General features: G+C 36.6%; 1 long non-coding RNA gene across 1 annotated transcript; it reads left to right on the top strand.

Annotated features, from left to right (window-relative positions):
* Positions 1-23,149: 23,149 nt before the first annotated feature.
* Positions 23,150-25,831, top strand: LOC133832395 (uncharacterized). Its single transcript, XR_009892571.1, has 3 exons — positions 23,150-23,217; positions 23,347-23,412; positions 25,697-25,831. It is a non-coding gene; the product is annotated as an uncharacterized LOC133832395 (long non-coding RNA).
* Positions 25,832-26,523: the final 692 nt, after the last annotated feature.

The raw sequence follows: 26,523 nt of genomic DNA, 5'->3' as shown, positions 1-26,523 counted from the left end.
GGCTTTGTTAGCCAATCAGCAATTTTTTCAGCAGAAGAAGTGAAGGAGAGTTGAAGTGTCATTCGGGTAACTCTGTCTAGGACAAAGTGGTAATCAAGTTCAATATGCTTAGAGCGGGCATGTAGGACTGGATTAGAGGCTAAGTGGAGTGTGCTCATGTTATCGCAGTACAAAATGGGAGGCTGAGACAGAGGAAATCCAATCTCAGACAGCAGAGATTCAATCCAACCAACTTCAGCTGCACCATTATCCATAGCATGATATTCTGATTCCGTACTCAAACAGGAAACGACTTTCTGCTTGGAGGAAGACCACGAAACTAGATTGTTACCCAGAAAAATACAATACTCACTTATGCTACATCTATCATTTGGACAAGATGCCCAATCAGCGTCAATATAAGCATGGAGAGTGTGATCAATAGTGGGTTGAAGAAACAAACCAAGGTGCCCAGTGCCACTAATATATCTGAGAACTCTTTTGGCAGCCTTGAGATGTACATCAGTGGGGGAATGCATAATCTGATAGAGTTTATTCACAGGGAAAGTGAGGTTAGGTTGTGTGATTGTGCACTATTGTAAGGCCCCCACCAAACTCCTATACTCAGTGGGAGATGGGAGTGGATCACCATCGTGAATTGACAAAGTGCCCAAAGCAATGGGCGTGGGCAATGGTTTAGAAGAAAGCATTCCTATTTTTTATAAGAGGTCACAAAAATATTTTGTCTGGCTAAGATACATGCCAGCATCTATGCCCAAGAAAAAATGAAGTGGTCTGAGATCCTTCACTGCAAAATGAGAATTCAAATACGTTGTAAGAGCCTCTGCAGTGGTGGAGCAACAACCCGTGATGATGATATCATCCACGTAAACTAGGACTATGAGAGTAACTTGGCTAATGGTGAAGTAAAACATAGATGTGTCTATTTGGGATGCTTGAAAACCCCATTGACAAAGGGTAGAACTCAGCTTGGTAAACCATGCCCTAGGCGATTGACAGAGCCTATATAAAGCTTTGGAAAATTTGCAGACATGAGTAGGGTGATTTGAGTAAACAAATCCCTGTGGTTGGTGCATGTAAAAAGTATCGGTAAGGTCACCATGTAAGAAAGCGTTTTGAACATCAAGTTGTTTGATGTTCCAACCAAAAGATACAACAATGCTAAGAACCAATATGATGGTGGTGGGTTTAATTACGGGACTAAAATTCTCATGGAAGTCAAGACCATGTGTTTGATGATAACCTTTGGCGAAAAGGCGGGCCTTATACTGCTCCACAGAGCCATCTACATGTAGCTTAAGCCGAAAGACCCACTTGCACCCGACAACTTTAGCACCATGAGGTGGAGGAACTAAGTGCCAAGTACCCTGAGCTTGGAGAGCTGAAAATTCATCATGCATGGCATCACACCATATTTTATGTTTGGAGGCTTCAGCAAAGGAAGATGGTTCTACTGGAACTGAAGTGATAACATGGGAAAATATGTGTGGTTTAAAGATTTTAGACTTGGCTCTTGTAATCATAGGACATAAATTGGTGGGGACAGCAGCTGGGGGTGGTGAAATTGAGAAGGGAGAAAGGGAAATAGGCTGAGGGGAGGTAGGTGTGGGAGCTGGATGGGGTGGAGGAGGAGGTAGGGTGCTTGGAGAGGGTGAAGGGGGTGAGAGGGAGGAGGGAGATGGAGTAGGAGGAGCTGGTGGGATAAAAGGTAAAGAAGGAACCACACTAATAGGAGCTGGTGGGATAAAAGGTAAAGAAGTAACCACACTAATAGGAGCTGGGGAAGGGACGAAAATCAGAGTGGAGGCAAATGGGAACTGTTGCTCATTCTGCCAGAAACAGGGTGCAAGCATAAGTACCCTTTATGATGGCTACTATAGCCTAGACAGGTACACGAATGAGACCAAAACTCGAGTTTGTGAGTGTTATAAGGTCGTAAAAATGGGAAATACTCACAACCAAACACATGAAGATGAGTGTAGGCAGGCGGTTTAGCATAGAGTATAGAAAATGGACTAGCCATTTGAAGAACTTGAGTAGGCAGCCTGTTAATAAGATATGCTGCAGTGGAAAATGTACAAGGCCAATATGAGAATGGCATGGAGGCATGAGCGAGTAAGGCCAACCCCATTTCGACAACATGGCAATTTTTACACTCGACTCTCCCATTTTGTTGGGTAGTATGTGGACAAGAGAGTTCATGGAGAATCCCAAACTTGGCAAAGAACGGAGTGAGAGAGCGGAATTCACCACCCCAATCAGAGTGAACTCTCTTAATGTTAGTCTCAAACTGAGTAGCAATCATAGAATGAAAAGTAACAAAAGCGTTGTATGCCTCATCTTTAGAAGTAAGTAGGTATAGCCAAGTAAACGAGAAAATTCATCAATAAACAGGATAGAATATTTAACACCAGTAATGGAGGAAATAGGGGAGGGTCCCCAAAGATCAGTATTCATTAATGCAAAAGGATTGGTAGCCCGAGATATAGATAAAGGAAACGAAAGTCTATATGATTTTGCTTGATGACAAGCATTACAATCGATCAGTGGAGAACTCTTAGAAAGTGAAATACTACAAGAAGATAAAATAGAGCTAGTGACATCGCTGGGCGGGTGACCCAAGTGGGAGTGCCAAAGATTTGGATCAGTGGAAGATGCAAAGAAGAGTTGAAAGGTAGGATCGGGATGAGTAGAGAGTGGAGTGGAGATTTTGAAGAGACCATTGTCAAGTAGACCCGTGAGGAGAATTTGTTTCGTGACCTGGTGCTTCACAAAAAAACAATGGGGGAAAATTCAACAAAAGCATCGTTATCAGAACATAGTTGGGAGACACTAAGAAGATTTTTGGAGAGACATGGGGAGTGATAAACAAAAGACAATTTAAAAACAGAGTGATAAGGAGGCAGGAAAGCATTACCAACATTAGAGAGAGGAACACCCTTACCATTGCCAATGGTAACTTAGGTAGTGCCAGGAATCTGTTGAACACCCTCAAGAATGTTTAAATCTGGTGTGAAATGATGCGAGGCATCAAAGTACATGTACCATGCCGGATCAAAATAACAAAAATTAGTGGGGTTGGGAGTGGTAGGAGGAGAGGTATCAGCTTGGTCTTCAAAAAGAAAATCATTGAATGGCCTTTAAACAAGGGGTGAAGGGTGATATTGGAGTTCTAGCAGTGATAGCAAGCATTCGCAGTATGCCCCACCTTCAAAAAAATTTGACATCGGGGTCGATTACTCTGGGGTGGATGAGAATGGGTGGGGAAAGAGGAAGGGCAGTAGGATGATTTTGGGTGAGAACTAGCAAATGAGGGAGATCAGGGTTTTGGTTTTTGCAGAGTGAGGTTGGCGACATTGGCTTGAAGGGAGCTGATGGTGTCGAAGTTTTTTTGACGATGGAGGCAAGCTTCATAACTGAGCAACATGCTATACACTTCCTCCATAGTAGGAGCCACCGAGCGAGCTTGAAGAGGAGTAACATAAGCATTGTAATCATGGCCTAAACCGTTCAAAAAATACATGAGCTGGTCCTTAAGAGAGACAGGGTCACCAACAGAAGCCAAAACATTGCAGAGACAACGAAACGTTTGGATATAATCAAACACTGAGAGGCCATCCTTACGGAGATTTTGAAGTTGGGTCCGAATTTCTACAAACCGAGAGAGAGAGAAGTTGCTGCATAGATCTGAGAAAGGGCTTCCCAGATCTCAAACGTCGAGTGTTACCTAACAATTTGGCCAAGGAGGGATTCATTGATAGAGGCATATATCCAGCTCATCACCAAACGATTGTAACGATGCCATGCCTGAAAAACAAAGGGAGGGGTTAGCACTGTCAAGAACTGGGCAAGATCGAGAGCCATCGATGAACCCCTCTAGCCCATTTGCAATAATAATGTTTAACATCTGAGTTTGCCATACCACAAAGTTATGTTTAGCAAGTTTTACAGCAATGGGTCGATTGACTGAAGGTAGAGTGGGTAGGGTAGAAGAAGAAGATAAAGTTGTAATGGATGTGAAAGGGCTGATAATGGGTGTGTTTGCAGCCAAGGTCACGGGTGAGGCAGAAGCTATCGAATTCTGGGGAGCAGGTGGTCCCAACGTGGGCTCTGTGGTACTATTAGTGCTTGTTGCAGACTCCATATGAGCTTTCAATGGCCTGATACCATGAAAGAGAAAAGGAAGGAAATAGAAAAATTTTGTAATCTCTTGATATGAGCTCAAACAGTACAAGGCATGTATAGCAAAGATATCACACTATAGGCTTGACTACAGTACACGTGTACAGTCAATAACTAATACTAACAAATCTTAGTTAATACAAATATAATGTAACGACCCGAATTTTCTAATCGGGCTTAGGGCCTTGATTAGTGTGTCTGGAGGGAAATAAATGATTTAATATGCTAATATGTGGATTTATGTGTATATATGATAATGATGCATGTTTAGTTGAGTTAAATGCGCATGTGGGCCCCGTCTGGATATTAGGGGCATAAATGTGATAAATGTTATATATATATGATATGTCTGTGCAGCACGGTCCGAGACAGTCCTGGGGAGCGGTTAGCCAGAGAGTCACAACGGGGTTGAGATTCCGACTCGGGGCGAGTCGAGGGGTAATTTGGGTACTAGGTGTGTTATGGGATTATCGGGATATGAAAATAAATATCTGGAGATATATTCGAGGATAGAATGTCTAGGAGGGAATACTGGGGAAATTTACCATTTCGCCCTCGGGGACGCTTTGGTACCCCGAGCCTTGAGGTAACCCTTTAGACTTAAGTCAAGTAAGACAAAGAGAAGAATCACTTAAGAAACTTTGGGGAAACCGACTTATACTCCTGCTTTCAGCTAAGGATAGCTTCTCACCATTCTTATATTTCTCTCTTTCATTCTCTAAGAAACAACTCAAGGAAATTCTGGTGTAAGCTAGCTTAAGCAAGGAATTGGGCTGAGAAAACTTAGAAGCTTAAAGCTTGAGGATTGAGGATCAACTCCAGGGATTGAATTCAGCAAGGTAAGCTCTAATTATGGGGATTATGTTGAGAATTGTTGCTGGTTTGTTAGAGTGTGCGTGTTAGTTAAGCTTGATCTGTGTTTGGGTATTTTAGTTGGGTTTTGGAGCAGATTTTGATGGGTTTTGATGTTAATATTGAGCTGGAATATATGTGTTAATTATCTGGGTTTGCTAGATGAGTTCTGGGTGAGTTAGCTTGAGGAAAATACACAGAAGAAGATGGAAATTCTGGGTTCGGTGGTGAGGGTCGCGCCGCGGCCCGTGTGCGCGCACGGTCGAGTGTGGCCGAGGAGTTCATGCGCGCCGTGGCGCTTGGTGTGTGCGCCGCGGCCCGTGTGTGTTGCAGGGGTGTGCTAGCCTCTGTTTTAGGCTAGCCGCGGCTCTTAGTGCTAGTCTGCATTTTTAAGGGTGTTTAGGCTTGGGAATTCAATGGTTAAGGCTCGGGATGGATTTTATCACCCGGATTGATAGAATTCAACGTCCCGGAGGTTAGGGTTATGGCTTAAAGTTATTTATTGGATTAGAATTTGATGGATGGATATTGTTAATATGTTGTGACTAGGGTTTCGGAGAGGCTCAAGTTAGAGGAATGTGCTCGGGACATCAGTGCTCGGAAAGCTCAGGACTCAGGTAAGAAAACCCTTGTTCCCATAGAGCTTGTATGCAGGGCTGAGCCCAATGTGTCTGAATAGAACTGGTATGCAGGGCTGAGCCCAAGGTGTTTAAGTTGCAGGGCGTAGCCCTTTGATTGAATTAGCTAGAATTCTGTATTTGCTTGTTATGCTATGAATGCTATTGTGTGAGAGATCGGCAAGAGCCGGGAACGGTGTACGCTGAGGACGACAGAGGCCGGGAACAGCGAAGGGCACGCTGAGTGGAAGGTCGAGAACGGCAAGGGGCCAGGAGTAGCGTTGAGCATGTGGAGTACGAGTTGCTAGGGCGAGTCCCTAAAATGATACCTGGGATATCCTCACGGCGTGGTCTGCGAACCCAGGGCTTGGTAAACACCTGGGACGGCTAGGCCGTATGTGTTTAGCCCATTGGTGGCCTACTTATATGCTTGATATATGTGTTTCATATGTTATCTGTTTGTGGGTTTTCTTGCTGGGCTTCGGCTCACAGATGCTCTGTGGTGCAGGTAAGGGTAAAGAGAAGGCCAACCAACCATGAGTGTAGCAGGCGTGAGGCGGTGTGTACATGTTTGGCCAGCCTGGCTGCCACAGCCAGAGGGATTTTTGGGAGATGCTTGCGAAAGAACTTAGATTTTGTCGTTTAGCCGACTTGGTTCTATTTTTATGTTGTAAATATTTCCAAACAGTATTTTGGGATCCCAAGTGTAAAACTTTTAAGATTCTCTATGGAAATTATTATTTCTAAAGTTTTTTCTCTGTTTATGGCTTAATTACACTGTTTGACTTAAAACCTTGTTTAGCAAGTTGAAAGCACGTTTTTAAACTCACTTAGTAACGGCTCTAAGGAAGAAGGACGTTACATATAATCATGGTTTAACACTAACAATTGAGTGTGTGATAGATAAACTCTTCATAAAATTTACATTATATTAATGTTCTTTAAAGATAAGATTATGTCACTGTAAATGTTCTAAGAGAAAAGTATGTGTTTCAAGAATTTGGAAATCCAAAACACTCTTTGCTATTGTTACCCATCATGTGAGTACGACCTCGCTTAGTATTTTTATGCGATTTGAGTACCCTTTGAGAGTAGTATAAGTATGTGTTTATGCACGACATAATTATCAGCATATCTCTTGAGCCAGCTCCTAGGTGAAAACAATCATGCCATCCTATTAGAGATGCGCAAAGATGGTTAGGGAATCCCGCTCCATTTTTTTTAATGTGCCAGTATATCCAGAGACTTGTACAATTTATACGAAGCCTAAAGGACTCTATGAAGTCAAGAAGCTCATTGAAGAAAATCTCGAGCAATATTAAAGACACGATAAATGCAGGTGTTTCGAATATGGAAAGAACATATGTTAATGTATTGTTGTAATTACTGTCTCAATTGTCATTTATTTGTAAGTGGTCACATATTGTAATAAGCACTTTATTTTCTTATAAATAAGTGATTCAAAGAACTAATCTAATCACAATTCGTGTTCAAGTGGACGTAAACATACATTTTGCTGAATCACTATAATTTCCTGTATTTTCCACTTTATATATTAGTATTTGCATGTTGTAGTTTACTCAAAAAATTGTTGGAGTCCCCTCACATAATTCTCTGTTGTTACAAAACTCCTCCAACAACACTCCTTGAATTTATTTTACCATTAGATATTTAATATTTTTGACTAAGTTCAATGCTCGTCTACGATTTTCAATGCTTTGAGAATATCTGTTTATTTGAAAAAATATATATGTTTTTAATTTTTTTTATCAAAATATATGTAATTAAAAATTACGATCAACATTTTCATGATTAACGTGCTTTATATTTTTTTTCACTATTTAATGAAAAATTGACGACTAGTATTTGTTGACTAATGGTGTTATAGGCACCAGTGCGTTCACCAATACTAATAGAATAGTACGTGCATGAAAGTGTAAACTAATTAAAATATATACAATCATTAGTAATTATTTAAAAAAAATATGTCATTTTGTAAAATATATACTTTGTTGCCCATCTCATTGTTAACAGTCACATCCTCTACAACCTCTCTCTCTACAATGATACCACCACCACCCACAACCACCACCTCCCCATGATGAAAAAACACCACATCTCAATGTTGCCACCACTGTTATTATCCTCATCACCATTGACGCAGCCACCTAAGCACCCCATCCAAGCTATCTCTTCATTTTTTTTTAAAGTTTTAATGATTCAAAATGCAATCCAAAACTTAAACCCAAGAAAATATTGACTTATGACACTAATTTATAGATTTCAAACACTTTCGTACAAGATTTTTGGGTTTCATTTGCGTTTTTTTTTTCAAATTTAGAACTTTGAAAAATTGCAGAAGAATGATGCCTAACGATGCTGATGCGATGGTGCTTTGAAAACATGTTTTTTTTTTTGCCAGAAACGATGTCTAATGATGCTTGTGTGATGTTGATGTTGATTTGATGGTTTATTAAAAACATGGTTTTTTTGGCCAAAAACAATGCCTAATGATGCTCATGCAATGCCTGTGCGATGCTCACACGGGCATTGCATGAGCATCGTTAGGCATTGTTTTTTGGCCAAAAACCATGTATACAATACATCATCGCATCAACATTGCACGGGCATCACATTAGCATCGTTAGGCATCATTTTTTGCCAAAAATAAATCATGTTTTCAAGGCACCATTGCATCAGCATCGCATGAACATTGTTAGGCATCGTTTTTGACCAAAAACTATGTTTTCAAGGCACCATCGCATCACCATCGTTAGGCATCGTTAGACATCATTTTTCTACAATTTTTCAAAGTTCTAGATGTGAAGAAGAAGAAGAAGAAAACGCAAATAAAACTCAAAAATCTTGTACAAGAGTGTTTGAAATCTATAAATTTGTATCTTAATTAGTCCAACTTTTCTAGGGTTTAAGCTTTGGATTGCATTTTTAATAATTAAACCTTAAAAAAATAAAGAGATAGCTTGGATGGGATGCTTCAATGGTGGTGGAGGTGGTGGCATCAATGGTGATGAGGATAATAATAGTGGTGGTAGCATTGAGATGTGGTGTTTTTTTGTAGTGGGGAGGTGGTGGGTGGTGGGTGGTGGGTGGTGGCAGTATCATCATAGAGAGAGAGAGAGAGAGAGAGAGAGAGAGAGTTAACTAGGGGGTATTCGTCAAACCACCCACATCACACAAACCGCCCACACCATACCACAATTTGAGTTTGGAACCCTTTGCAGTGCGGTTGCGGTTTGCACTTTCGCTAAACTGCGCGGTGTAGTGCGATTTGTGATTTTATATTTTATAAATGCAATTCAAATCACACCGCACTACATTGTTAGATATATATTTTTCAATTTTACTATATTTAAACTTAATGCATATATATATTTATATAGTATTATATACACAATATACAAAAATTAGTATGCTTTATAGATGCCAACACATATTCTATTTCAACCAAAATGTATTATTCCTTAATCAAAATATTTACTGCTATATCATATTTTTTCTTTGTTATTAGTTAGTTATATTTTATTGTTTTGCTAAAAGTTTATTAGTTTGTTGTATATTTATTGTTTTCTTATACTATTATACCCCAAATTTCGAGACGGAATAAGTCATCTCAAAATATAGGCTCGCAAGGATAAGGTTAGAGGAAATAATGTATTTATAGGCACACATTTATATGATCAAGTGTGTACTCCAATAATACTTGTGCCACGTCACTAGTCTGGCTCAAAATGAGGAGTTAGCTCGAAAGGATCAGACCATGCCAAAGGTTGACTTCAAAAGCTTGGAAGATGGTGACATGGATAGTTGTCAGCTCGAATCATGATGTAGGCTCAAATTGAATGTTTGGTGCGGCAGACAGTTGCATTTAAATAATAAAAGCCTACATTCGTGGGTTTAGTTATGTATTTGTTTAGTCAAACCGATTCTTGCGCGATTCTTTATATTTTAAATTTAAATTGGCAAGAATAACTAGCTGCACACAACTCTTTTTATTTCTTGTAAAAAATGGAAAAAAAAATTGTGTATGTATGAGTGATCAAATGATCTTACACTTATAAGTGACCAGCCAAAAATGGCCAGCCCTTGTTCAAAACTTGTAAAAATTAATGTGTAAAGACAAGCCACTTCTTTAAAAAGAAATGATTAATTGATAATACTTGTGTAGGCGTTCTCCATTCCAATAGCGAGGAATGAGGTTTTCATTTAAGTGAGAAGGTTTATACGTTCTTGGTTGGAGAATTTCTTTAGATTGATATGGACCTTCTCACTTTGGCCCACGAACTCTAGCAGCCTTGTCGTGAGTATTGAGAAATACCCTTATGAGTACTAAGTCACCTACAACGAACGTCTTTTATCGTACTTTAGAGTTGAAATATCGAGCGACCTTTTATTGATGGGCTGCTACTCATAGTTATGCCTTTTCTTGTCGTTCCTCTATCAAGTCTAATGACTCCATCAGTAATTGGAGATTGGTATCCTAGTCGTATGTTAGCCTTCTATGTGAAGGTGGGTCTAACTCAACGGGAAGCATGACTTCATACCCATATGCAAGTGAGAATGGCTTATGGCCAGTTGTTGTTCTATACAACCAGAGGGCCTTGAATAGTTCTTCTGGCCAAGCTCATTTCGCCTGATCGAGTCTTTTCTTCAGGGTGTCTTTTGTCATCTTATTCACAACTTTGACTTGTCCATTTTCTTGTGGATAAGATATAAATGAGAAACTTTTGGTAATGACATGCCACTCACATAAATCAGTAAACAGGTCACTGTCAAATTGTGTGCCATTATCTAACACTATTTTCTTTGGCAATCCATAACGACATACTATGTTTTTGATGACAAAATCTAGAACTTTCTTGGTCGTAATTGTTGCTAGCATTTTAGCTTCAACCCATTTGGTAAAGTAGTCGACAGCTACTACTGCATATTTTACACCCCCTTTTCCTGTTGGTATATATCCGATCAGGTCCATTCCCCAGACTGCGAAAGGCCAAGGACTTTGCATCTATTTTAACTCATTTGGAGCTACTCAAGGTATCTTAGAGAATCATTGACACTTATCACATTTTTGTACAAATTCCATATCATCCTTATTCATAGTGGGCCAGAAGTACCCTTGTCGTAGAATCTTCTTCGATAAACTTTGCCCCCCCAGCATGTTCCCCACAAAATATTTCATGTACCTTGTGTAAAAGCTCTTTTGCTTTTTCCCTAGGGATACATCGTAATAATTGCAAAGAATATCATCTTCGCTACAAAATTCCATTGACCAGTATAAACTGAGCAGACTGCCTATGTAGGTTTTTCGATTCATTTCGCTCAACCGAAAATAATCCCTGTTCAAGGTACTTGATGATGGGAGTCATCCAAGTGTTTGTCATGTGTATGACCAAGGTGGAGTCAACTTGTATACTAGGAGTTTCCAAATGCTCAATCGATACTATATTTAGCATATCAGCATACTTAGCACTGGTAAGCTTGGCTAATGCGTCTGCGTTGAAGTTCTGGTCGCGAGGTACTTGTTGTAGAGTATACTTCTCGAATTGTGCTAACAAGTCTTTTGTTTTGTTAAGATATGTGACCATTTTAAATCCTCTAACCCGATATTCTCCTAGGATTTGATTAACGACCAGCTGTGAATCACTGTATATCTCTAGTGATTTAACACTTACATAATTGGCTAGTTTTAATCCTACGAGCAGTGCTTCGTATTCAGCTTCTTTCTTGGAAGCAGTAAAGCCAAATCTAAGTGCATAGTGAAATTGATGCCTTTCTGGTGTAATAAGAATTAACCCAGCTCCAGAGTTGTGCTCATTAGAAGAACCGTCAAAGAACAGCTTCTTGGTTGGGATTTCTTCTTGCACTTATGCTTTTGGTGCCTACTCGTTTACCAGGAGGCTAGTACATTCTGCCATGGCGTCTGCCAATGCTTGGTCTTTTATTACTGCTCGTGGTAAATAGAAAATTTTAAATTGTCCTAATTCCACGACCCACTACATTAGTCAACCAATGGCTTCTGATTTTTGCAAGACTTGCCGTAATGGATGGTCGGTAAGTACCATCATCAGGTGAGACTGAAAATAGGGTCGTAGCTTTCGTGATTTTAAAACCGAGTTGTAAGCTAACTTTTCGATGGCTGGATATCGTGACTCTGTTCCTACCAGTCGTTTACTTATATAATACATTGCTTTTTGGATGTTATCTTCTTCTCTCATTAGAACAGCGCTAGCAACATATTCCATAATTTCTAAGTAGGTGTACAAGGTTTCTTCTTTGATTGGTTAGGATAAAATAGGAGGTTAAGCCATATGTTGTTTAAGCGCCTGAAAAGTCTGCTCGCACTCTTCTGTCCATTCAAACTTCTTGTGTTCCCCTTGTGCGTACGTATCAAAATGAAACACATTTGTCCATAGATCAAAAAATGGAACACAATTGTCCATAGATTTTGAGAAAAACCTGCTAAGGGTAGCAATTCTTCCTTTCAAACTTTGTACATCTTTGATTCTGGTGGGAGATTTCATGTCAATTAAGGCTTGGATTTTTTCAAGGTTAACGTCTATTCCTTGTGAGTTTACTATGAACCCAAGAAACTTCTCAGATCCTACCCCAAAAGAACACTTGAGAGGATTAAGCTTCATCTGATATTTCTTCAAGATGTTGAAGCATTTCTATAAGTCTCTGACAGGTCCACTGGCTTTTTTTTTACTTAACCAACATGTCATTGACATGAACTTCCATCTTGTTACCGATCTGGTCTTTAAACATGTGATTAACTAGTCATTGCTAAGCCACACCAGCATTTTTCAAACTGAATGGCATTACTTTGTAGTAGTATAGCTCTGTGTCTATTCGAAAGTTGGTGTGTTCCTCATCTAGTGGGTTCATACTTATCTGGTTGTATCCAGAATATGCATAAATAAAAGATAACGTCTCATGATCTGATGTGGCATAAACCAGCTGGTCAATCCTTGGCAGCGGAAAACAATCCTTCAGGTAGGCTTTACTATGGTCTGTAAAATCCACGCAAGTTCTCCATTTACCATTTGGGTTTGGGACTAATACAAGATTGGAGATCCGAGATGGATAAAATTCTACCTTGATGAATCCATTTTCCTTAACTTTTTAACTTCATCTTTTAGTGCTTTAGACCTATCTTTGTCGAGCAACCTTCTTTTTTGTTGTACTAGTGGGTGATTATTGTCGATGTTCAAGACATGGGTGATAACTGCTTGGTCGATCCCTACCATGTCTTTATGCAACCAGGCAAAAGCTTCTTAATTCTTAAAAAATCCACTAGTTCTTTCTTGATTGTTGTTTCTAAGTTTTTACCGACTTTCGCAACTCTGGTCAGGTGTTTTTTTTTCTAGCTGGATCTCCTCAAGATCCTTTACGGGTCCAACTTCCTCGTCAAAATCCCCAAAGCGAGGATCTATATCTCTATTCTCACTTTGGGAAAAACCCTATTTGGTGACTTGTTCACTTGATTGGGCATTTAGCTCATTAACATCTCCTTGCAACCTTTTTTCTGATCTGTTGGAGTTGCTCGATGCAATAAGTCCACTCCATTTGTTATATTATTTCATATAATATAATATTATATTAAATAATGTGACAAAATGTGATTTGTCACACAAATGTGATTTGTCACACATTGTAACATATTATTGAGAGTCACAAAATTGGACTAATGTGTGTGCCCAAATGTGACATATTTTGGAGTTACAAAATCAGTTACAAATTTGTAACTCCCAAATATTACCCAATAATGTGTATATTATATGTTACACATTTGAGATTGGATTTCATAAAGTCATGATGATATATGACTGTTGGAGACATGTTTTTAACTCCCAATAGGTGTTTGGAGGTTACAAAATCATGTGGGAAAGGATTTGAGACGTTTTGGAAAAATGACTTTTTTGTGCTGAAAATGGCTTGTGGCCGCGGCCACTGACTTTTAGTGGTCACGGCCTGGGGGACAGAAGCTAGTGGCCGTGGCCAATGAGGCTAACAACCTATGTGAATTTTCAGTTTTTTCCAAATTGAACGGTTCTAACATCCCAAATAACTCCAAAATCTCCATTTTAATTCCATAAACATCCAATTAAACATTGGTAACAACCATGGGGGTTAGTGGAATTTGAAATTCAAAGGGACATCTCAAACTCTATAAATAGGAGCCTAATGCTCACTTGTATGACACACCATTTTTTTCATCCACAAAGCACTTGGTTGAAAATACACCAAAAGGCTTGATAATTCCAGAGAGCTATTTCCTAGAGAGACCCCTTAGTGCTTAGAGAATAGGGGGAAATAAGCTTTTGGACAAAGGTCTTGAACCTTGTTCAAGTTGGTGATCCCCACTACTCTACACTTTGGTTGTGTGAGAGTTTGTTTGTGTTTTCATTCTTTTGTTCTTCTTGTTCTTCTTATTTACTTGTATTATTATAGTATTGAGTTTGTAATCTTATTCTTCTACATCTTTCTATTTGCTTGTATTTTGAGCAATTGAGTTGTAATATTTATTTAATCAATTATCTTGTCCATTGTATCTTTGCATAGAGTTGTATTTTTTGGTTTTTCCATATTTCCATTGAGCAATAATAATATATATTCTCTAACACCCTTCACCATACTTCTTTGCCTTCGAAATCAAGGAATTGTAGCATTCCTAAGCCTCACTTTGGTTTCCAAAAACACACCCAATTCCTAAGTCATTTTGGAATTTAATGGCTAGATGCCACATAGATGTTACTAGTCGCAACTCTACTAAGATAGGTCTTCCAATTACAACATTATATGCGGAAGGGCAGTCAACTACTATGAAAGTAGTGAGTATTTTCAAGTTCGCATGTGTTGTTCCTGCTATCACTAGAAGCCTAATCGACCCTGTTGGTGCGAGCCCCTCTCCAGAGAAACCATATATGGTTTGTGTAACGCCCCAACTCCTGGGACCGTTACGGTGTGCCTTGTAAACAGTGCTAAACTCGCTAATCGAGTCATTTGGCCAAAACGTGATCTAAGTATGATTAGCGGTTCAGGGTTTAAACATTTTGGTTATGATGTAACGTTTCATTAGAACGTTTAATATATACATTGTGATCCCAAAAATACAACTCAGAGTTTATTACAGAAAATATTTACAACAGGCCGTTCTAAGCGGCAAAACAGGGTTCAACCCTAGTTCCACTTTAAACCTCGGCCGTGGCGGACGAGTAGCTGCATATGTACACGTCATCACCTAAGCTCTCCAACTCAAGGATGGTACAGCTTCCTCTTGCCTTTACCTGCACCACATAGCACCCGTGAGCCGAAGCCCAGCAAGAAAACATAACACTTTTCATAAACATTATCAAATGATTATCATTATAATCACACTGAACATAAAGCTTTCAAACCAATGGGTGAACATCACATGATTCTAGAGGGAGAGTGGCTGTTAAGTAAGCCACTAGTCTCCAAGCTCTCTTTTCTAGCGGGAGAGTGGCTGTTAGGTAAGCCACTAGCCTCCAAGCTCTCTTTTTCTAGCGGGAGAGCGGCTGTTAGGTAAGCCACTAGCCTCCAAGCTCTTTTTTCATTCATCAACCCTCAGGGTCGGTCAGGCATTAATGCTCCTTGAGTCATTCAATGCTAGTAGTCGATTAGATCTAATCTCTGTTGGCTTGCGTGATTCACGCTAAGGCCGTTCTAACAAATAAGTCAGCGCTACCTGACCTGTGTCCAGTATCACTGCCGAACCTGACTAATGAGTCACAGCTTCACAGTTAACACTAACACTTTTGTCGATTCTGACTGAAGAGTCAGTACATCGTGACTAGTGCCCAGTACCACTGCCGAACCTGACTAATGAGTCACAGCTTCACAGTTGATACTAGCACCTTTTGTCAAATCTGACTAATTAGTCAGTACCATACATAAGTAAGCAATGCTATCAATATGTATCATATGCCAGTTATCCAAGAATAGGGCATTCAGCATGCTTACTAAACAGTTTCTAGCATAATCATGATCATGCACAAACTCAGAGGCTCAAGCTCTGGCCAATCTCATATTCATCATTCATGGCATGCCCTAATCACATGTTTCTCGTGCATTACATGCATCACACTTAATCATCCAGCATGCCTCAACAACAGTCATATGCAAATGGGCAAGATTGCCAAGCATTCATTATGCTATCAACATTTACATTTAAACATCCAACATGCATCAATAATAACCATGCATGTCATACTCAATAATCAACCAACATGCTTCAATGATAACCATGCATGTCACATATACACAGGGTGCAGTTTTCTTACCTCAGATTCGAGCTAGTACCAATATAAGAACGATCCTTGAGAACGATCAACCTTTAAGCCCTTAGCGGTCACCTAATCATAACCATATATGGAACACCATTAATAACATGATAATCAAAGGTTCCACACCAATATCTAGCCCTCAAGAGATCAATCCAAACTAATCCAAGTAGTAGGGACACTCCCGAGGCCCATAACTAAGTTCCCGGGGTCAAAACGAGAAAACGGGGTGAAAACAGGGCAAGGGCTGCGACCCTAGCACCTTGGGCCGCGGCCCCTAGGGTTCTCTGAGGCTAGGGCTGCGGCCCAGGTCGCGGCGCCCAGCAAGGCCAATTTCCTGACACCTGCTTCTTCGAACTAGGGCCGCGGCGCTCAAGAACAGGGCCGCGGCCCCCAACCCTGGGCCATTCCCAAACGCGTTTTAAACACTCCAAATCTTCCAAAAACATACCCAAACATTCCCCAATCATCAAATCAAAGTTTCCAAGCTTCCCAATACACCAAAACCCTCAAAACCCAAAGCTCAAACCAACCAAAAACTCAACAATTAACAAAGTCCAATTCTAAGCTTAAAAACTTTAAAAACTTAAAACTTCAAACTTAGATTACCTTCGATTGGGTTGTTTCTCGTCAAATACTTCGGTTAAGAAGCTTCTAATCTTTCCTAGGATCGCTATGCCTCGACCCTCGCTTGATTCCGACTCCTAGAACTCAAGATTTCCTAAAAAATGCTCGAACGGTAAAACAAACTATTTTGAGAGAGAACGAGAAGTTTCTAACGTACGTTCTTATCGTCAAACTACTTCAAGCTTAAGTAACCTCAAATAAAACCTAGTGCTCGGGGTCCCGAAAACACCCCCGGGGACACTATAGTCAAAACTTCCAGAATTTCACCCTGATCTCAAATATTCCCAATCTATCACCAAATAAACATTTCTATTACCCCAAAATTGACCCCATTATGATAAAACCGCTAACTCATATTCTAAGATCGTCTCATGCCGCATAGCTCGAATATATCTCCATAATAATGAAATCTCATTCACAAATTACAATATGCACCCAATAGGCCAAATTACCAGAATGCCCTTATCATTATAAGTACACCCGTATGCATGCATTTATCATCATATAGTAATACAATTCACATTAACATGCATATATTCATTTTATATCATATTAAATCAATTATGGCCCTCCCGACCTCCTAATCAAGGTCCTAAACCTTATTAGGAGATTTGGGGCATTACAGTTTGGTTGCATAGTTCTAAGTCTTGTACAGACAAATTCATTCTTACCAAGGATTATTTGTATAGTATGTTCACTGAACTTCCTGTATCTACCAACACCCTCTTTATCATCATGTTGGCTATTTGGACATCTACGGCCATAGGATCAATGTGGGGGAACAGAACATGTTGTGTGTTACATTTGCATTACATTGAGGACAATGTTTAGTCTAAGTTTAGGGGGAGAGCATATTTTTATGATTTTTGCTTTATGTTTTTGCATTTCTTTGTTTTTTTTGGTAGTTAGATTTATTTTGGATTATTGGATGACTATATTAACCAATATTTAATTCGAGACCTATGTGCATTGATGATGATGCTAATACTTTAGTAGTACTCGATATATGTAGAAAATGTGTGGATTGTGTGCTTGGTTTATCACGTTTACTTTGATATTGTCATCTTATATGTTTTGATTACATGTCGTTTTACTTTTTCTATGCATAATGTGGTTCTATGGGTATGAAGAGACTTGGGTTTTTTTACTGATATTGGAAAAACTAGAACTTGCTTGATTTATGTGTTGAGGCAAAATTCTAAGTCTTTGTTGTGTAGATATGATTAAGACTTTTCTTTAGAACATTTGAGGCAAAAGGATAACCTTTTATATGCATTATCCTTTGTTGTTCTCTTTTGAGCCTAATATTTCCTATTTTATTATTTGATATTTGAAAACATCTTAAGCTTTTGACTTTGAGCAATGAACTTGAAAATTTTTAACTTCGTCCTATTTTGCACCATAAACATAGGTTGAGTTGACTTGCTTGGATGTATGATGTAAAGTGAGAATTCAGGGTATATTATGGAAATGTTATTTTGGAAAAGTTTTGGGTGTTTGTAAATATTTACTGAGTTTTAATCCAATTGTATTTTCTTGAAAAGTTCTTGTGAAAAAAAAGGAAAAAAAAGATATTACCAAGAGGCAAATGTTATAGGGATTATAACTCATTTGTGCTGGAAATTGAACCATGGAATTAAAAATATTGAAAGAGAGGATTGTAAAGGGGGTTATTGTATTATTTGAGTTAGTAAGTTTATGCTGTAAAATTTAGCCTAAATGTCATTTTTGTCTACCATTTACGTAAGTCTAACATTATAAGCCTTATAAAGTCCTTATGATCGACATGATTTTTTATTTACATTAGTGGAGATGCATTGATTGAACAACCTTATGGTTATTTTTACTGGTTTGTGGTTTGATGGGGTCTTGATGCACATGAATCATATGATGTTTAGAGTTTGTAAAATTGACATGTATGCACCTAAGTGAGATGACAATGTTTATGTTTAAATTTTGGTGGATTGAAATTATGATCTCATGTTTGCTGAACATGTTGAGTAGTTGAAGAAGTTTGAGCATATCGAGATAATACGCCCTTGGTCTAAGTCATTTATTAGTTATGGTCATTTGATAATTTTGTTTTAGTTTTCTTTAGTAATGGATTTTATTGCTTGAGGACAAGAAATCATTCAAGTTTGGGGGTGGCTGAGTGCCTATTTTATGCACTCATTTATGTCTCTTTTATCTTGACATGGTGTGCTTTTATTCTCTAAAGTGTGTAGGAATAACCTTAATTGATGATTTTGTGGCCAACTTGGAACTTCAAGCTGAATTATGACCATTATTATTTTTTATTCGGGACAAACTCCTAGAAATGGAAGTTGTATATCCTTTTCTAATATTTCTATAGCCTTTTGAATCGTTGTATTTGGAGTTTGAACGAAAATGTTATGTATGTTTTTCTAAGCAGTACCGAAACCGAGAAATGAAATGAGCTGAAAAAATTAAGTCTACTCAAAACTGACCCAAGAGGCACCATTGCACCTAAAAGGAGGCGCCATTGCACCTAGGCTACTGCTAGTTACAGTTTTCAAGCCTCGAGAAAGAGCTTTAGGTGCCATTGCGCCTGGTTTGCGGCGCCTTTGCGTTGTGCGCTTAAATTATGAAATTTTTAAAGAATTTTGAGGGTAGTTTCTAGGGGATTATATGTATACACTTAGGGTTTAATTAAATAGACCTATAGAACATCTTGGAGGCACATTTAGAACGTCTTAGAGGCAGAGAATACATTGGAGAACAAGGAGAAGAAGGATTGAAGCCAAATTGAACATCTAATCTAGTTTTTCTTCTACTTTCTTTCTTTAGTTTAATTAGTTATGAACATGAATGTTATTGGTTTAATGTTTGTGATCATGAACTAAACATATTTTATAGAATATTGATGAAACTATTTTAGATTATTGAATTAAAATTTTGATATTATTCCCATGAAGTTTCTATAATTTGTTCATGCACTTATCTTTTTAATGCTTAATCACCATTGAATTGAATTGAGATTTAGGATTTACACTTGAGAGAGGTAATCTAAAATTGGATCTAGAATTGTATGACAAAGGAAAAGTGTGAAATTGAGAGTTTCCATGATTTCTATGAGTTCCTTGATTACTGTGCCAAGATGACATAATTGGATTAAATTAATTAAAGTATTGGTACTTAGAACTACGGGTTCATACTGTCCCCATACTAGCTTGATAACATAGAGGTAGGGTTTCGGTATTAAAAAGAAATAATTAAAATTAATAATGTATTATTTTTAATCTCGCAAATTAATATTATTTATGAAATAATATTTAATGGAAAATAAAATTATATTGATAATTTTGCGAAATTAATTTTTTATTGAAAATTAATTTAATCATATTTCATTTTGTGATATGATTGTATACTGTATAAAATAATATGATAAAGGCCTAACAAATAATATTTTATAGAGAAACAATACCACAGGGCCCACAACCCTGTAGTTGGCTCCAACCAAAGTCCAAATGGTTTGTGGCCCATGCATAGGCCCAATGTGATTAGGGCTAGGTCTTCTTTTGATTGTTATATTAATAGGAGATAACATCATGAAAAAGATAACAGATGCATTTAACGTTATTATGCCAAGAGAGAAAAATAGAGAACTTTGTTCTCTCTGTCTTGTGAGAAGAACACTCTCTCATGTGTTGAGATTCAAAAGTGTGTTCTTGTGTATCATACCAATCAGCATAGACATCCACCTGTCTCATTTTCTTTGTGTGAGTCATAGTATGGAAGATGGTGGCTTAGGAAGCTAAGACGCTATTTGATCAACATGTGTTCTACATCTACAAAAAGGTCTTTGTATTTTCTTTTTATTCATATTCATGTCGCATGAGAAAGATCTCATTCTAGTTATGGTTCTTAGAGTGATTCATTCTTATGCTTTAATAATTGTTATTATCACATTGAAATACTATCACATGCTTCCGCTGCATTGTCAATCACATGATAAAAAACCAACATAATCAATTGCCCATAATTATCACATAATTATTTCCTTGTCCTAGAAAATTAGTTCATTTGCAATTTAGTCATTCTCTCTACAAATCTTCCTTATGACATCCTTGCCCTCGACAGTGTAGGATAGAGGTGACCTGGGGACCATGGACCTATAATACGAAGCTCCAATAAACCAGATTATTAATCAAACTCTTTAATCTAATAATCTTATTTATTAATTCCAAGATTACTCCACTATAAAATGGAATTCATTCTAAGTATTTCTATAATTATATTTACAGAGTTTTCTTTGTTGTCCATCGATATAATCAATAAATATAGTTCTTGTTGAGATTGGTTATATATAATTGTTAAGATGTTTACATGTTGAGGTGTAAAACACTTAACGATTTTCACTTAAGGAGAAGTGAAAATATGAGATTGTGTAGAAGGCATCTAAAAGTGACTTTTATGGGTCTAAAGTGATACAATAAGGTGTCCAAACATTCCCAAAACGTTTGGTAGCATTTGGAGGTGTTTTTAGACAAGTCTCAGAGTGCCAAATCAGAGGCATCGGCAAAGGAGGCGACACATCGCCTAGGGCTTCAAAACCCTAGCTGAGACAAACCAGGCGACGCATCATCTGGGCTGTTATGGGTGTCCATGCAGTTTACGTAAAATGCTCCAAAATGATGTTTTTTAAATGCTCTAATCCTATTGGTTAGACTAATGATGATGCCTACACTATAAATATGGGTTATTAGAGTTGAAAAGCCTTGATCACACTTTCCAAATCTCTTTTTACCCTCTCTCTCTCTCTAGCTTTCAAAGATCAAAGTTTTCTCAAAGAAACTCATCAATCTTTGCTTGACCTACATGAGTTTTAAGGCTTGTTAAATCACAAATATTATTCCACTTATTTGAAGCTTCGAGCAATAAGGGAAGGCTTGGAATAGATATTTTGGACAACAATATTCTTATTGTGTATAAGCCATAGAAGTTCCCAAGTTTTAAGATTCAAGTTGCTTTAAATCAAAGGTTGTATCTATCTAACCCTAACTTTGTTTTGTGTTACTCTATTGTGTTTTTTCATTGTTAATTTTGATGATTAAATGTTTCTAAGTTCATCTTATCATCAATTAATCATTTAGTTTCTTATATTCAAGATTGACATTCATATAATGAAAATGTTTGTTTGATTATCAAGACCTGCATTCATACTTTGAATAAGGTTCTTGCTTAGCATTTAGCGTTTCAAATGTTGAACTATTCTCATTATTAATTTTTGATTTGCAAAGTGTAAAGTCATATATTCCCAACAGTCAAAATCTCTAAGTCTAATTACTTTCATTTTTGTGTTTTGCATAATCAACAATGAGAGAAATTGGTTCATCTTCTACAACCTTCAAATCCTTCCCTCAAGATTTGGATTGTGTTGAACACATAACCATGAAAGATCAAAGAAAGTTCTATTTGGTTATTCTCTACATGAATGTGGATATGTATTCAAGGTCTTCATCAACAAAGGATGATACAACACAAGGAGATTGGTATCATCAAATTCTTTATTTCTAAATTTGTAGATTTCAAGAATTTGAATGAAACGTGTTTGCTGTCATATTTTAGTGGGTTTGAGATTATTGTTTATATTAAGAGTACAATGGTGAATGTTAATAGAAAATTCAAGGGTTATTGTTATACTAGTTTTGTTTGTTAAGTTATTGATCCTCATGTGAGATTGTAGTGCACCAAATTTTTTTTTAGATTATTTAAATTTTTGTGATTTATTTTATTTAAATGTTAAGTGTGATGAATTGTTTTATTTAAGTGTTGTTATTTTATTTAGTTGATTGTTTGTTTTATTTGATTGTTAATTATTTTATTTAATTGTTAGAATTGTTTGGTATAATCTTTTGAATTTAAATTTGTTAATTGTTTGTTTGGTTAATTAATTTAATAAGTGAATAGTGTGTAACATGTGTTATTTTACTATTAGTGTTACATTTTAAATAAATGTGACAATTGAGGTAATTATGTGAGTTGTGATTGAATGCACTAAGGTGCATGGTAGATAGTGATGCACTCTAGTGTTTTAGTGTGTGCTAGTACATGGTAATAAGGTGCACATGTGTGGATTTTCTACACATTTTATAATTGTCATTTATGATATTTTTGGGTAGTTTATTTTAATAAGTAGGGAATTAAAGAAAAATAAAATAAAAATAAAGGAAATGGCATGTAGTGTGGACGTGTATGTGTAGTGGGAAAAGAATGGTTTATTCCATTTATTTTCTTGATTCAATTAAATTAAAATTAGAAGACCATGGTTATTTTAGGTAAGGATGTGATCATCTTTTTATTCCTTGCCATTTAAAGATAAAAACAATTATACAAAAATTAAGAGAAAATATGGAGAGAATAGGAAACTTACCTTTTCTTTTTATTAAGCCATTATGAGAGAATAAGGATAAAGGGGAAAGGAAAGAGGGGAAGAGCCATTTGCTCTTGTGGCTGCCGAAATTAGAGAGAGAGAGAGAGAGAGAGAGAGAGAGAGAGAGAGAGAGAGAGAGAGAGAGAGATTGGCGTGTAGAGAGAGAGGGAGAAGAAGAAAGAAAGAAAGAAGAAGAAGGTGAAGAGGAACCCATCTTAGAGTATGTTCTCTTCTTTTTCTTGTTTGTCTAATCTCTTTTTATTGATTATATGTTATTGACTTGTTTATTTGTTGTGCGTGTTTGAGTTCTTTCTCCTCCTCATGGTGGTTTTCAAATAAAAAACCCTAGGCTTGAACAAGGGTGTGAAGTTTGGGTGTTGATCTTATTGTGTTCTTGATTTTACAATCAAGAGAGGTAATGGTCTTTCTTAGCCTATATATTGGTTTTGATGGGTTTGTCTTTGAGGTTTTTGATGGTGATGCTAATGGTTGATTATTGTAGGATTGATGATTATGATTTGTATATTTTGAGAATATGATTTGTTTAAAAAGGGTTCATGGGTATGATTGAGGGAATGGATTTGATAGGGTTTATAATGAGGATATATGTTATGTTTATATTGCTATGGTTATCTTTTTAATCTTTGATTTATGTAAATGGTAAATGATGATTTTAGAAATATGATAAGAATTATGTTAGGGTTTTTGTAAAGGCATGTTCATGAGATATGGTGTTATGAATTTATGTATGCTATTGCCATGGTTATTGTTGTTGGATTTCATGTGTAGATTCAATGGAATAGAAAATTGGTTTTATAAGATTTCATGTGAATATGTTAGTAATATTAGAATCATGTATATAATAAGAGTATGATGAGATTTTGGACATGTATGATTTTATGTGAAATTTTTGGGATAAAAGATGAGTTTCATGAGAAATTAACCTTGCTGATTTTTGCAAATAATTGGGTAAAAGTTTGATTTAAAAATGATTTGCATGCATAAGTAATGTCCTTGATGTTATGTAAATTTTATGGAATTAAAAGAGGATTTTAAGTCTCATTAAAATGATATTTTACTCAAATAATTACCTACAGAATTTTTATTGATTTTTGAAAAAATATGAGCTTTTAAATTGAATATGTTGATTTGTAATGATAAAAATAGTTGCTGGAATTTTTGTAAGAAAATATGAAGTGAGTTTCACTAAAATGAATTTGATGAGTTTTTGGAATAAATTATTTTTCCTAAGTTATGGTAATATTGAAAAATGGTATTTTTAATGGTATGAATGCATATTTTGATAAGTTATGATTTTTCCTTTGTTTTGATTGAGAAAAATATTTAGATTATATTTATTTGTGATTTTTGAAGAAAATAAATGGTGGCTGAAAGTTTGTTTTAAAAATGTTAAAAAAAAAATTGTTATTTAATTGTCACATATGGATTTTTGTTACATAAAACTAAGTCTTAAATAATTTAAAGCAAAATGTATTTTCCACACTTAAAACTATATTTTTCTCACCTCATTTATGTAACACAATGATAAAATTTATTTTTCTAAAGAAACATATTAAAAATAGGCATTTTAATTAAATCCAAACTTTTTGGTTAATTCTTTGTAATTTGAGATTAATGAATGAAATTTGTCACATATTTTATTTTTGAGCTAAAATAAAATAATTTTATAAAATAAAATAATGTTTTGAGAAATTTAATCAACTTAGAAATTTTAAGAAAAATAAAGCATGTAATAAGTCTATTGATTTTAAAACAATAAAAGTAAGAAGTGTAGAATTATTGTTTTTGAAAACGTCTCTATTACGCAATGTTCCCACGTATGCATGTTACATGCAACTCCACTTTTACGTCCAAAATTATGTTTATTATTCAACTATGTGGTTTTTATAAAACGATCATGCTAGTAAAATGGGTAAAATGAGCATTATTCTTTTCATGGCTTTATGTGTAGTTAAGAATAATTGCATGTTATGTGTAACGATTATTATGTGTGCATGGCCCATGCACACGTGAGTTGTGTGGAAGGGAAAAATAGTAATTTTATGAACCTAAGAAATGTTATTTTGATTATGATATAGGCTCGTTGAAAGATTGTGAAATTTCTTAGCTTGGACATGAGGTAAGGAAGTTAGATAGATTCTATGATTTTATGCTATGAATGGTAAGACTGTTGTATGAATGAATTGTTATGAATTATGAATGCCATAACGTGATGATATGTTGAATGTGATATGTGTATGGATGTTAGATACATCAAACCAGTTACGATGTTAGATACATCAAACAGATTACAATGTTAGATACATCAAACAGATTACGATGTCAGATACATCGAACGAGTTACTAAGGACATTGAGACGTAACTCCTAGGGCAGACGCGCCGAGGTTATTCAAGGACCAGTGATCTCCTGTTTACCTCATAGGGTGACATGGACAACTAGCGATCCATGCTCATCATGTATGCTGTATGTTTGTGATATGATGATATGTTACGATTATGTTATGATATGATGATATGTTACGATTATGTTATGATATGATGATATGTTACGATTATGTTATGTTATACCATGATGTTTTAGATGAACGTTAGTGTTTGTTTTTGTTGTATTCGTACTTGCTTATTTGTTCGTACTTCCTTACTGGGCTTTTAGCTCACCCCCTTACTTTCCTTCCAGGTAGCAAATAGGATTTCTTTATGGCACGCGTGGTGACGTGAGGAGTTCTTTCATCATGGGGTGTATGGCGTGGGGTAATCCTATGGACGGAAAAACGATCAACGAAGAACGCCATTTAAATTATGTTTTGTTTTTAAGAGACTTTCCTAAATTATCAGTGGGACTCAGTTATTTAATTTTTGGTTTCTTTGAACTTTGCATGAAAATCTATGTTTTATTTTAAAACTTATGGTGCCAACTTGCATGGTTTTAAACAAGTCCCCCTGAGACTTTGATAATGAATGGTATTCTTTTATAAACTATGTTATGCGAATGTTTTGTAAGTATTAGTCTAGGGCGTTCGTTACAGAGATATGGTAATAGTAAAGCTTACCATAATGAGAATAGGGTTAATACAATTGATGATGAGATCTTTGTGACCATAATTGAATTTCTTGCATTCAATGAGGAATGTATGATAACCCTACAAAGAATTGACATAGTTCATGCATGTAGTGATGAGACTAATGCAACCTTAAGATAAGGTGAACATGTCAATACAATTGATGATGAGATCATTGCAAAAGAAAGTAAAGATACTATGGTCGATGCATTTGATGTTGAGATCATTGCAACCTTGAGTGAAGGTTATGCAACCCAAGGAAAGGTGCAAGGATGGTGGTATGATACTTGTGCCACCATTCATGCAACCTATGATAAAACTCTTTTCAAAACATTTGAAAGTGCAAATGTGGGACTTGAAGTCCAAATGGGAAATGAGAAGAGATCCATGGTACTTGGAAAGGGTTGCATTGATGTGCTCTTCACTAATGGAAAGAAAGTGACCC

Source organism: Humulus lupulus, chromosome 1, assembly GCF_963169125.1.
Source record: "Humulus lupulus chromosome 1, drHumLupu1.1, whole genome shotgun sequence".
Classification (NCBI taxonomy): Eukaryota; Viridiplantae; Streptophyta; class Magnoliopsida; order Rosales; family Cannabaceae; genus Humulus; species Humulus lupulus.
This window is presented reverse-complemented; position numbering and strand designations above follow the sequence as displayed.